This window comes from Syngnathus scovelli, chromosome 4 (genome assembly GCF_024217435.2).
Source record: "Syngnathus scovelli strain Florida chromosome 4, RoL_Ssco_1.2, whole genome shotgun sequence".
Taxonomy (NCBI): domain Eukaryota; kingdom Metazoa; phylum Chordata; class Actinopteri; order Syngnathiformes; family Syngnathidae; genus Syngnathus; species Syngnathus scovelli.
In genome coordinates, this window is record NC_090850.1 from 13,265,342 (window position 1) to 13,278,415 (window position 13,074).

The 13,074-nt window shown below is 39.6% G+C and overlaps 1 long non-coding RNA gene across 2 annotated transcripts in view; it reads left to right on the forward strand.

Annotated features, from left to right (window-relative positions):
• The first annotated feature begins 1,577 nt into the window (after positions 1-1,577).
• LOC125967473 (uncharacterized) overlaps positions 1,578-13,074 on the forward strand; it is a 42,627-nt gene continuing 31,130 nt past the window's right edge. For both annotated transcript variants that reach the window (XR_007480745.2, XR_007480744.1), the window contains exon 1: positions 1,578-1,674. This is a non-coding gene — a long non-coding RNA (uncharacterized lncRNA). The remainder of the gene's footprint in view (positions 1,675-13,074) is intronic.

Sequence of the window (13,074 nt, forward strand, 5' to 3'; positions counted from 1 at the left end):
CTTGTATTTACATTTCTCTTCAGTCGTTTTCAGAGTGCATGTTGCCTGTGTTATTTGCTGTGCTTTTGCTTCTTACAGAATGCCTCCCATCGCTCCTCTCCTAACTTCATGAAAAACATTGTTGATCGTCAATCTGATCATCCGATCGATCACCTTTTTTAATTTTGCAGATTAATGTGAAATTGTAAAAGCCTCAGATGCGTTCTCCACTTTTGTGCTTGTGCACGGTTGTGTATGCACGTTTGTGTGTGTGCGTGTGTGTGTGTGTGCATGTGTGTGTGTGTGCGTGTGTGTGTGTGGGTGTGGGTGCATGTGTGTGCATGTGTGTGCATGTCCAATTTGGCTCCTTAGAAAAAGCAGGCAGAATGTGTTCTCATAATGGCTCATGATTATTTGCAAGGGCAATTTTATGCTGCATTTCAATTATTGCATAAATGTCTTTTTTGCTCCTGAAGTCATTGCTATGAACATTTACATTTCACACACATTATCGGAATGCCTTTTTGTTTTCTTTTAAATACAGAAGGAACATTGTCCCTTCTTGAACTTGTACAGCAACGGGAAACAAATATGAGCCAATTTGCAGCTGATAGAAACAATTTTGATTAAAATGGATCCTGATACTGTGACGGACTGACAACGGTACTTCAAAAGGTGGGTGTTGCCTATTTTATTGTACAGTTATTTGTAATACAAGTCAATTGCTCGACACTTGCCTTTGTTGATGTAACTATACTAGACGTGTGGTTATTCAGGCAGAATTTATATTTCTTTTTTCCAGGTACACGTGTATGGTATGTATAACTGCCACAAATCAAAAATGCAAAGTTAGCGCAAAATTCTCTTTTAAAACTGTTTTGATCATCTTCTTATTGCGGCCAACATTCTTCTTCTTTTGTAGCACTTGAAAATTTTCACCTATTCCTTCATCTCTGCCTCTTAAATCATAGCACTCCTTGTCAGCATATCTTATGGTGTGAATCCCTGAGCTGTCTTTGATTGGTACATGTCCATCATGACTTCCAGTAAGATTATCCTAATAACCTTGAACTTCAAGGTTCGAATGTGAGATAAGCATAACTTGTTCAAACCAATCCAAAATTCTTCCCAGGACTTGGTGGACTGGCCAATCAAGTAGTAATCATGGGCAGAATGCTAATGATTGCTATTGCCATTTAAGTACAGCCTGAAGATATGAGTGACCCGACTTGTTAACTAATAGCATCAGTGTTGTGGTGTTCTAACTTTAAGCAGTGGATATTTGAACACAAATGGTGAAACAACACATGTAGTACGATAACCACAGGTATATTTTCTTTGTGCTTTGCGAAGAATAATTACTACGACTCCTTTGAAAATATCTGTTTAGAATAATTTCTACATTATATTTCACACAGGTAGCCAAGGTGCACACATCTGAACAAGCTACACAATATCTGTCACGTAAACTAACAGAGGTAGAGACCATTCAGGCAAATCCACTAATCCATCTCCAGACCTGTAGGGGGCAGAGAAAAAACAGCCGCATCACAATTCACCAAACTTCTTGTCAGATGCCATATTGCCTACTGACCAGCAAGGGAAAGCCTGTGAGTGAACTAAAGAAAAACTAAACAGCAAAAGCAAAGAAACGAAACCCAAAGAGACTCCTCTGTACCTGGTCACACGCAACAGGTAGGAAATGGACTTGCATGCTTTGGTTCTAAGTTTGGTTAATGCTTAGTTTGTTTGAAATGTTTGGTTTGTTTGAAATGTTTGGTTTGAGCTACAAACTGTGTTTATCTTATCCTGGTCACACGCAACTGGTAGGAAATGGACTTGCATGCTTTGGTTCTTAGTTTGGTTAACACTTAGTTTGTTTGAAATGTTTGGTTTGTTTGAAATGTTTAGTTTGAGCTACAAACTGTGTTTATCTTATTTTTGAGTGGTTCAGTCAATTTGTAGTTACTTATGCTGCATATTTTCCAAGTACATGTATGCAATTACTGAATTTAGTTCAACTTAAAATAATGCAATGCTTTCTTTGTTTAAGGTTATCAAACTAATCACCCTCTTATCTATCTATCTATCTATCTATCTATCTATCTATCTATCTATCTATCTATCTATCTATCTATCTATCTATCTATCTATCTATCTATCTATCTATCTATCTATCTATCTCATTTTTTACAGTATTATGTAGATTGTTTTGCATTCAGGATGCATGGTAGATTCAGGATGCTTAGTATATCAAATTAGATATTGGTGGATACTCATAAATAGTACAGATAGAAGAGCAATGTATTTTCTTTAGTCATCTTTTAATCTGCGTAACTGTCAGCAACTGTATAACAAGGAATCTCCGGTGGAGATCTTTGCTCTATTGAGTGGTGGCTCGATGATTTTTTTTCACAGTCTACAGTTCACTTTTTTCTGGTTTTTGACTTGAACAAAATGCAATGTCTCGTGTTATCGCTGCAGTCTAGGTGTCTTGATCAGTGTAGATTTAATCTGTTGAAATGTTGGGGGGGGGGGGGGGGAGAATCTGCCTTTCTCATAAAGAAATGCCTGACACAGCTCAAAGAAGGCCTGCTAAACAAACGTCACTCCAAACCTGATGGAAACTCCCAGTGATCAAATCAGTAAAAACAGTAGTCCTACTTTTTAGCCATCTTTCAAACATAACGTTTACTCCCTCACACTTCTGCTTGGTAGCCTTTGGTCGCCTCTATTTTTCAACTGAGCCAGCATCACATGAAAGGACTGTCTTCCAGCACATTGACTGTTGAATAAAATATTTATTTATGAAAACTAAAAACATGTATTCACCCTTGACTGCAGATTCAGGGAACATTGACTTCTGAAGGACTTCGGTGCCACCAGAGCCCAGCCCTCCAGTGAGTCAATTATGATGGCTTAAAGATGTGTCTGACTTCTCTTTTCAACAGTCTTCTTAGGTCTAATTTTTCATCTCAGACACTTTTCATCTCCTGGTGTGCTGGAAACATCAAGAAAAAAACACTCTGGGCCAGTTCTTTTTAACCTGAGTGCCAAACTGAGGTCAAGATTGACACATGAGGGTTTCTGAAGAAGTCACATTAGACTCAATCTGTCTGTAATGTACAGGTGGTTGCCTATATTAAAACTCAATTAGGCCCTTCTTCCAGCTCTCCTTAAGATTTTCTTTTTGACACTTACACACTAGATGTGTTTCATGGCCTTGAAACTCTGTCCTTTCTATTTTTGTATTTTAATCAAAGGGACTCAAAACTTAAACACTTAAAATGTCCAATCACATTTATTCCACATTTTCTACAAGATATCTTGTTCTGGTGAAGCCTGACTATGAATTGAGCAATTCTGCAATTGTTGCCACCCAAATCTCACAGGATGATGACAACGCACTACTTTTGTCTAAAAGAAGCTTTTCAATTCACTTAAACATATCGTCCTAGCTGCATGATGCCACAAGATGAGCACAAAATAAGTTAATGTATTCACTGAATAATATAGCATACAAAAAACCTGCCTATATTGCAGGCATTCACAATACTTATTCAACATTGTGAGTACAGAGTCTTGGTCCAATTATCCTAGATCGCCCATGGTCATCCAGAAAGTCACAAGCTAGGTTGCCGCTATCAAAAATACTCAGGAAGTTAGAATATATTGTGACATTCAAATCATTGGCATGAAATTAGTTAGTTCTCTTATTAGGGGCCTTATAACTTGACACTTCCCTTTAAATCTGCTGGACCCTCAACTCAGCATCTTGACATTCACAAAAAGAACTAGAGCAGCGAACCTTTGGAGACCTCCTTGAAGGGCAGGCATGAGGCAAGGCAACCAGAGATGATAATGTAGCTGAGTGCAGAGGTACTTGAAGCAGTCAAGAACTAATTTCAGACCCAATCCTAACCCCTCTCAATCACTCAGTCATCTTTCCTTACAGCTTATGACTAACGCCAGCATGTCTGCGTGCGTGTGTGTGTATGTGTGTGTCTACGCTCTGTCTACACTCTTCATTATCTGCTCTCAACCCAGTCACCCTCCTTCCTCGCACTCTACCCCAAAGTGGTGGAGCACTGAGGGCCCTTTTTGTCAGCCCAATGTCACACAAGCTGCCCCCGCCATGCGCTTTCCAACATGATCACGATGTTTTCCTGTTAGTTTAATTCTCATCCCAGCTAATTATTATTTTTTGCTTATAGCCTACTAGAGCTCCCATGGGAGGCTCTTTAATTAATCATTTATAAATCTACACAGCCTCCAAGTTTATTAGTCTCTGCCTTTGGCGCTGGCTGGCTGGCTGCATTGGGAAACCGCAAATTATTAGTTACAGGAATGAGAGTCCCCCCCACCCCCCCACCTCCTCCGTCCTTGTTTGCAACTGATTAGGGCCTCACACAGAGGTTTTTCCACGGCCCTGCCTGGCACTTTAATTCATTCAGAGCACCTGACACATTATTCACCCTCCTACCTCTTTTATTGCTTGGACCAATGTTTTTCTTCAGCTTGGCCACCAGCAGGCAAGTGAAAACAAAAGCTACAGCACCAAACATGGAAGGAAGGAGGAAGTTATTTCACTGAATGAGATCATTCAGCCACAGGCCAAGCTTTGGATAGAGGCTGATTTCCGCTCATTCATTTGGGATCAGGTGGTGGCAAAAGCACAGTGACACGCACTAGTCACAACTTTAGGTACCCAAGATTAATTTAATGAGATCCAATACAACCGCTGAATTAGAAATTGTGCTTTTGGCAACAACAAGGTCACTCAGCAGAGCAGAAAGACCTCCCACAGGCTGAACAATATTCATTTGGATCGTCACCAAACATTACACTCTCAAGATGTTAGGTTTTTATCATTAAGATTTATGCGTGTTTTATGAAATAGGATGAGTAAACCTTTACTGTGCAGAGAATGAAAAGACACTATCTTGATTCAATGTTTTGGAAGGTGTGCAGCCGGTTACATCTGGTGTAGAAATGACAATTTGATCAAGGAAAAAAAAAAAGACTGACATGAAGGTCCTTTCCCTTACTCGTTCACTCATACACACCAAATGGGGAAGTCGTGTAAAAAATCAGCATCATCCTGACATGAACGGCAAATCAATCACCTACCAAGCATTCGCCAGGCTCCACGTGGCAGCTTTGCACTGCCCCCTCAGTGTCGCCTCACGATTGCAATGCCGTGGCCGGAAGTTTGACAGCCCGTAACAAATAAAACACATAGTGAATACATACAAATTAAATGTTCCAAACAACATTACCCCTGTCATTTAGTAATGTAACATAAGTGTTTATAGGATTTTCTTAAGAGCCAGCTTTTTTGCTGAAAATCAAAAATCCAATATACCAAAACAGTCTAGTTATTCCTACTGAGTGATATGATTTTGCGAAGGCTGTCAGACTTTGATTGGAACAGAGGCAATATTTCCATCAGTTTAACTGGAAAATAGATTATTTGAATCAAGTGAAAACAGCGTGGGAGGTTTTACCAATGTCTTTGCACTATAAGGGATGAATACCTCATACTACAGGGTTCCTTCATCCAATTAGACCTCCACTAGCAGGCTCAACATTCCACCTTATCACTGCCTTTTTATCCCTTTTATCATCAAAGTGACTGCACTTTACTTAGGCATATAAGTAAAGCTTGGAAATTCATCCTGGAGAGATGAACTAATTACATTTTTAAGAGTCACACTGTGCATCTCTGGACAACCTACCACACATGGAGCTGCGGTGCTTGATTCTGACATTGAACTAATGTGAGAGGATATTCATGCTGCATAGGCTGTAGAAATAATGGAATCTGATCCTCTCTGTGCCAAATTGGCATCACTGGAGTCTCCTCAATTCCCATAAGGCCTCAGATCTTTGTCCAAACATGGTGTAGTTTAGCACCTAACTGGACATTGTTATGGCTCATCATTGAGTTATTTGTTAATCAGCACAGGAGCGTGATTTTCTTGCAGATAACGCAGGCAACAAAAACGTAATCATGGGAAGGCAGCAAACGGGGAGAGGGAGCAGGCTGCACAGTCAAGGTAATTACATTGGCATCTGTATACATAGTGATGGCAATATGTGCCGGCTTTTGTCTGCATGAGTACCAATTACTTTTACTGAAATGTGTTACAATTTCCCTTGCTCCCCCTAACAGAGACGTGCCTATTAGGGATGCATGGGAAACTAACAAGATCATACTCCATCTGCAATGCCTTGAGCTGCTGTTATTGCTCTTCTTGATGATTAGAGTGACATCATCATCATGCGCCTAGTCAGAAATAATAAGCATCTTTATATTTAAACCACTAATCGTAAAAAAGGCTTCGGAGGCAAATGCAAGTAGTTATGAGGAAACCAGAAAGTCGATGTTCAATTAGCCATTTTTGTTCATCATTATGAATACAGTGTTACTGTATTTGAGTGGATTTTTTAGGTGTTACTTTAGTATTAGTATTCTGATGATTATCTATTATAGTACATATCAGTGGAGATGGTGGTTTTAATTTTTAAAAAGTATTGTTTTTAGTTTCCTCGATACACATTCCACTCTCTATGGTAGTGTTGTCCTCTAAAGAAAAAAAACCTCACATTCCACTTGGCACATCACTCATTTGGAGGGAACCTCAGAATGAATGTAAACGTTCCTACGGTTTGAAAGTCTTCGGATCTTAACCTGCATCTATAGTTAAATTTCCACTTTTTTAGGATAGATTATAATTGAAGTAAACTACATTTAAAAAACAATACCAAGGTAAAGATTTCTTTGTTTATTTGTTTTTGTGCTTCTGCAGAGCAATGGCTAATGTTACGTTTAACTAGCAGGATGGAAATTAGTAGTATCGAGTACTAGACATTTGTGAAAGTTAACCATTGCATCAAATGCAGTGGTTCTTAACCTGGGTTCGATCGAACCCAAGGGGTTTGGTGAGTCGGTCTCAGGGGTTCGGCAGAGCCTCCAGTGCGGAGGTCCGAACACACTTGATTTATCGTGTAAATTCGTGGTGACGCATATCTGAACTGGTCTCGCAAAGGCAATAGCAGAAGTCGCACTGATTTGCAGGTATGTAATTCGGTGAATATACATATGATTGACTGGTGGGGTTCGGTACCTCCGACAAGGTCAACAACCACTATTGTGGTTAAAAACTTCAAAATGTTTCGTTTTTTTTCTCCAAGAAGTTACCATACTGAAAAGTAAGCAACAGCCAAGAATGACTCATTTATGCCATTATTTTTGACAATATACCTTACTACAAATGAAACAGGCTTTTGACCTTGACTCTATGAAACATTCAACGAATCAATCTCAAGAGACTTGTGTCCTTGAATGATTTCTGAGCAGAAGACAACAGAAACAAAGGAAGAGGCGATGACAAGGTTTCTCAGAAAGTACATCACAAAGCATCACTTTTACAATTACTACACTATGTCAAAGAATAAAAGCTCAAATTCTATCACTTTTCTAAGAAGTCAATAGGGTGTGTATACTGCATCTTTGTCAGTGCACAGCTATCAAACAATATGCCATCTGGTTTTCTTAACAGCTTCATATTCTATAGATTTCCTTGCTTTGCTTCACGCACTACACAGACACCATGGCTGCGTCTGAATGTCCGTCATTATTCCCTAACCCCTCATTGACTATATTGTCCTGCACTACATGGAGACTATATAGTAGTTCCCTCATTCGGTTTGTCAGTTCAGACAGCCAGTTTACTACTTGTATATGTTTGTGTTTTTTGCTTATTTGGTTTTAAACGTCGTCAATTAGGCGTTTAAATCTTTTGGTCGAAAGCTACTATTTGTGACTCAAATATTTGTGGGAGAAACACAAACACAAAAAATGCTAGTAAGTAATCAAGGCTGCATTGTAAGATGGCATTGCAATCATGAGGCTCAAGCATTCACGTCAAATATCAACATAACTCCTAATGTAAGAATAAAATTACCTATTTAATTACTATGACCTCGAGTCTACTGAAAATATTATGGGAAAATACAGAGGGTGTTGCTTTTGTGTCCATCCTATGATACGTTTGATTTCTGGTCAACTAATCAAAGCCAATTTCGTTGTGTCCAGTGACTTTATATCTAATAGTTTTTTTGTTGTTTTTTTTAACGGCAAGATGAAATAATCTATTATTTTCTTGTTTTCAAAGTCACTGCGTTTGGCTTTAAAGCTAAATAAATAAATAAAACTGATCATTATTTTTGTTTTCAGCTGGAGTCTAAGTTCATTGTTTTATTCTGCTGTTGTTTTGATTAGATTTTATTTTGTAAAATTGCCCCGCTTCTGAATGCAGACTAAGGGTGCACAACCAGAATAACTAAAAGCAATATCCTTTGGGCTGCTGCTTTCTTTGAGCCTGTGCACTGTACACACCTCCTCCATTATTTCTTGCTCTGTCTTCCATCTCTCCGTCGCTTTGTTGAACAGCTCATTACGAACAGGTGGAATATTGAAATCTGTTTTATGAATGATGCTGCTTGGTGCCTTTGATTTGTTCTGAAAATAATGAAACTCTTATCATCCGTGCAAGCTATTTGGTTGTTGGAAATGGCTGAACCACAAACCGAACACATTACAAGCCACAATGTGTTTCGCAGGAGATAGACTACATGTGCAAATGTGTTATTCTCAGACGGCTTCTTTGAACACCGATAGACACAACCTTCAGCATAGTTTCATGAAGTGAGTTCAACTGAGAGTTGAGGACGAGCCTGGTAATTATCATGCAGTTAACTGGATGTAACATCATTGATAGTTGCAATGGTAATGTAGAATGAAATTTAAAAAAACAGCAGTGTGTGAACAATTTAAGAACTAACTTTAATTAAGAATACACGAGGAATCAAAAGTTGGGATTAGCACGAAAAAGTTGGTTCAAACCTTTGTGTACTACAAGTGTACTTGTATACTCTTGTATACTCCAGATCCCTCCAACATTCCTAAAACTTAGGTTAATTGAAAATTCAAAATTCTGCATAGAATGGAATGTGAATGGCTGTTTGTCTATATGTGTTCTGGAATTGCTGATAGCTATTTCATAGTATAGCGTAGTCAGAGCTCTGCGCTGTGATTGGTCAGTCTGTATTTATAGGGTGTGGCAAAGGTCAATTGCTCACTAAGAACAGCAAAGCTGCTCTAGTACATCACCAATGGTGTGGGCTCTCATTTTTTTTACTCTCGTGTTAGGTTAATTGTAGAGGTCAAATGTGAAAGACGTACAGCAATAAAGAGTAGGAAGGGCGTTATCGAAAAACAATAGGTGTGGATGTAAACTTGGTGTGAGTTGGCTTTATACGTCCATCGCACGGGCAAGTATTGAGTCCACAATAACAAGCATCTTGGCAGATTTGTTTTTTAAGTAGAAAAGAAGAAAAGCGCGAGCATTGAGTGATTGGTTCCTCATGGCTGATGGTGACTGGGAGAAGAAGACAGAGAAACTTTAAAGCTTAGGATTTGTGACATGATGTCCAGCGCATTGGTCCTAATCTGCTCTAATGGAATCATGATTTCTTTCACTTAGAGATGAAAGTCACAGTGATGTAGGGCTCAGACATCATCCGAGGGTCGTGGCCATCTTAAAAAAAATAAAAAAATAAAAATAAATAAAAAACACCACATATGAGAACTCGCTTTGTTCTCTTTGAGCCTTTTTGGGAAAAAAACAGGCTGTCAAATAGCTTAAAATATTTCTGATCCTTTTCGTTTCACTGAAATTAACCTAGATATCAGAAACTTGAATGGATTAAAATGAGTAAATCATGGCTTATTTTCTTGTCATATTTGAAATAATTCCCCAACAAATTTGAGGAAAACACATTAGCGTTAATATGACCAAGAAAATTATAAGTCATTTGATGTTCACAGGAAAGAATTGTAAATATCTCAAAATAATAATAATATCAATAAAAAAATAATAACCATAATAATAGTAATTAATAATAATAATTAAAGCGGACGGCTCGGTGGCACACTGGGTAGTACCCTGTGTGGAGTTTGCATGTTCTCCCCATGCCTGCGTGGGTTTTCTCCAGGCACTCCGGTTTCCTCCCACAGCCCAAAAACATGCTTGGTAGGCCGGCCGATTGAGCACTCCAAATTGCCCATAGGTGTGAGTGCGAGTGCTGATGATTGTTAGTCTCTGTGTGCCCTGCGATTGGCTGGCAACCGGTTCAGGGTGTCCCGCGCCTACAGCCCGATGACTGCTGGGACAGTAGAAAATGAATGAAGGAATGAATGAATGAATGGGTGGATAATAAAAGCTGCTGCAGTTTCTATTATACTACTATCACTACATCACTACAAATTATAATGCAAATACTAGACTATTCATATTTTTAGTAAAACAATAGTAACATAATAGACTTACTGTCACCAATATATTAACTTTATTATTATTTTTACAAAACTTTTGTGTGTAACCCAAATTATTTGAAGATCCTATATTTAGTAAATTCTCCAGAATTATACATGCTTTTAGCTCCCTTTTGAAATGCTCTTTCTATGTTGCGTGAAAATTGCAATTGGAAAAACCTTACTTTGTATGTACCTGTGTGTACGTGTACACGCACGCACACATGCACACACACATGCACACACATGCACACGCACGCACGCACGCACGCACACACACACACACACACACACACACACACACGCACGCACACAGACACATATAGCACAACTGGAGCTACATCAGGCAGAAAGGCTCTTAGTCCAATGATAAGTACACTCCTGGAAAAGGGAATGTAAGACAAAACATGTTTTGAAGAAAGGTAATTAACTATGTATTGTAAAGGAAGGTGTGTCGGTATTTCTGAAAGCATACATATACAAAACTTGGGACCTTTGATGGTACTTGGCGTCATTGAGGTCCATTACAGTGAAAGCCTAACATTTTTATAATGGCTTTCTATTAGCGGCCTTGGATGAAAGAATCCCTGATATGCTACATCTGAACTAATGTGTTGTGTCCTTGCAAGGACGTGGAATTTGTTTTGTGAATTGGCACTTCCCCAGACATAAGCTTCCCTTCATTAGTGGCATGCATGCGTGCACACACAGACACACACACACGCAGGCACACCCACACACTTACGCGCTGATTGCCATGTCAGTGAACAGTGAGGGGCCAGCAAATCACCTCGTGACACCATCCAAAGCGAGAGAGCCTCATAACCTTGTAAAAGACAATTGGCGAGGCCACAAATTAAATGAAGTAGGTAAAAAAAATGACTCCGGCACCGGCTTATTAAGAAACAGGCGTACCCCAACTTTCACGTTATTTACCCACCCGACTAAAGTACAATGCCAGTTTGGTACCTGTGTCCAGATTGAAAAGAAAATGACTCACTAATCTGTTTAGTTATTTGGAATAATTGGGTCTGGTGCCACTGAGGGAGATTTCCTTGACTGTTTCAAGTGTCTGCTAGTAGTTCAATCCCGGCCCCTTGGTATAATTACTCTGACAGAGCTGTGGCCACAGGGCCTGTGAGCTGGGCTGCTTTTTAAACTGTAAATTATGAAGGATTAGCATTTATGAATTTTAAATCAGGACTGTGGTAGGAGACACTAAAGCTGCTTAGTGATTGCAAACGGCAGCGTCTAAGCAGGCGGCTTCAGCACTCACTCCGAGCTGGTGTGTATGTGTGTCTGTGTTGGTAGGTGTAGGTGTGTCCGTGTGTGTGTGTGTGTGTGTGTTTGTGTGGCTGTTTATTCAAATTTGGCTCTACACAAACACTACATAAACACTCGGAACTCTCACTATTTGCTTAAAGGGAATAAGGATCTGACATCTTAACATCAGCTTCGTTCTCGATTGCGCGCACGTGTGTTGTGTGTTATGTCTCTGTGTGTTTGTGTGTGTGTGTGTTTGCGTGTGTGTGTTTGTCAACTCATGCTGGGTGCATCTCCCCTGTCACTCCTTCTCAGGGTGGGATTCTGCTTCCCAGTGGCGTGCCACACTATGCGGAATATCCAATGGGCGATTATGTTAATGTGGGACTTGATCCATGTTAAATTATGCATAATGGATTGATGTGGCACAAAGTCATCAATTAGACGGATATCAGCACTAAAACAGTGTGACGCAGCATAACATTCTGTCTTCACTCCATTTTGTTTACGTGGAAACAATGTTTCAAAACTCCAGAGTGTTTGGTTGCGTGTATGCATGCCCGATGACCTTGCTTTGTTTCAGATTTACAGCCATCGTTCTCTTCATCGAGGTGTGAGTCCATGACTGTAGTGTGGTGATATTCCGAGGTGGGCGAGGCTACGGCGCACGGGGCTCATATCACACCTCTCGGAGCTGTCTGCACCGGCACCACTGGGCCATGACCTCCAGTCTGCAGTGTTAACTGGTTTAGCCAGGTGGCAATAGCAGGGTGGGGGGGTACAGGATTTGGTGGGCTGTGCATTAAAATCACCTCCTGTGAGCTGATGAACCTGGGACAACACTTTCTCCTTAGTGAAATATCACACATACACACTTGTTCAAATGCCAAATATACAGTGACGTATACTATTAGAAATCTTTTGCGTCTGTGGTGTTTTACTGGACTGTTTTTGGCAGTACACACGCTCTACGGTAAAACTGGCATTGTGGTGACTCTTAGAAATGTGAGGGCAGTTTAAAATGCTCTTCATTCCTGGTATTACATGATCAGATATATTATTTTAGTCCATGATATTGGATGAAGATTGCTTGATATACATTGCTGCATTTTCAAACTGGGGGGGAATTGTTCACAATTATATACGATTCCAAATGTGTGTTTTAAAGTTACAAGGTATATCAGACCCTTGCCAAAACCACCCATAAATGAGTTGTATGCAAAACAAGATGACTGACTGGCAGGTCAGTGTATCTGCACAGCTTCACACTTATAAATAAATTTACATTAGTGTCTGAAAATTTTCAAAAGAATGGTTTGGTTGTGGCGTAAAGTTAAAATCTCAGCATTGTTGCTATTTTGCTTTATTTAAAGAAAAAAAACGCTTCTTAACTAAAAAAAATGGTATCTCTGATATTTACCCATGCTACTAGCTACAAAATGGGCTGTGTA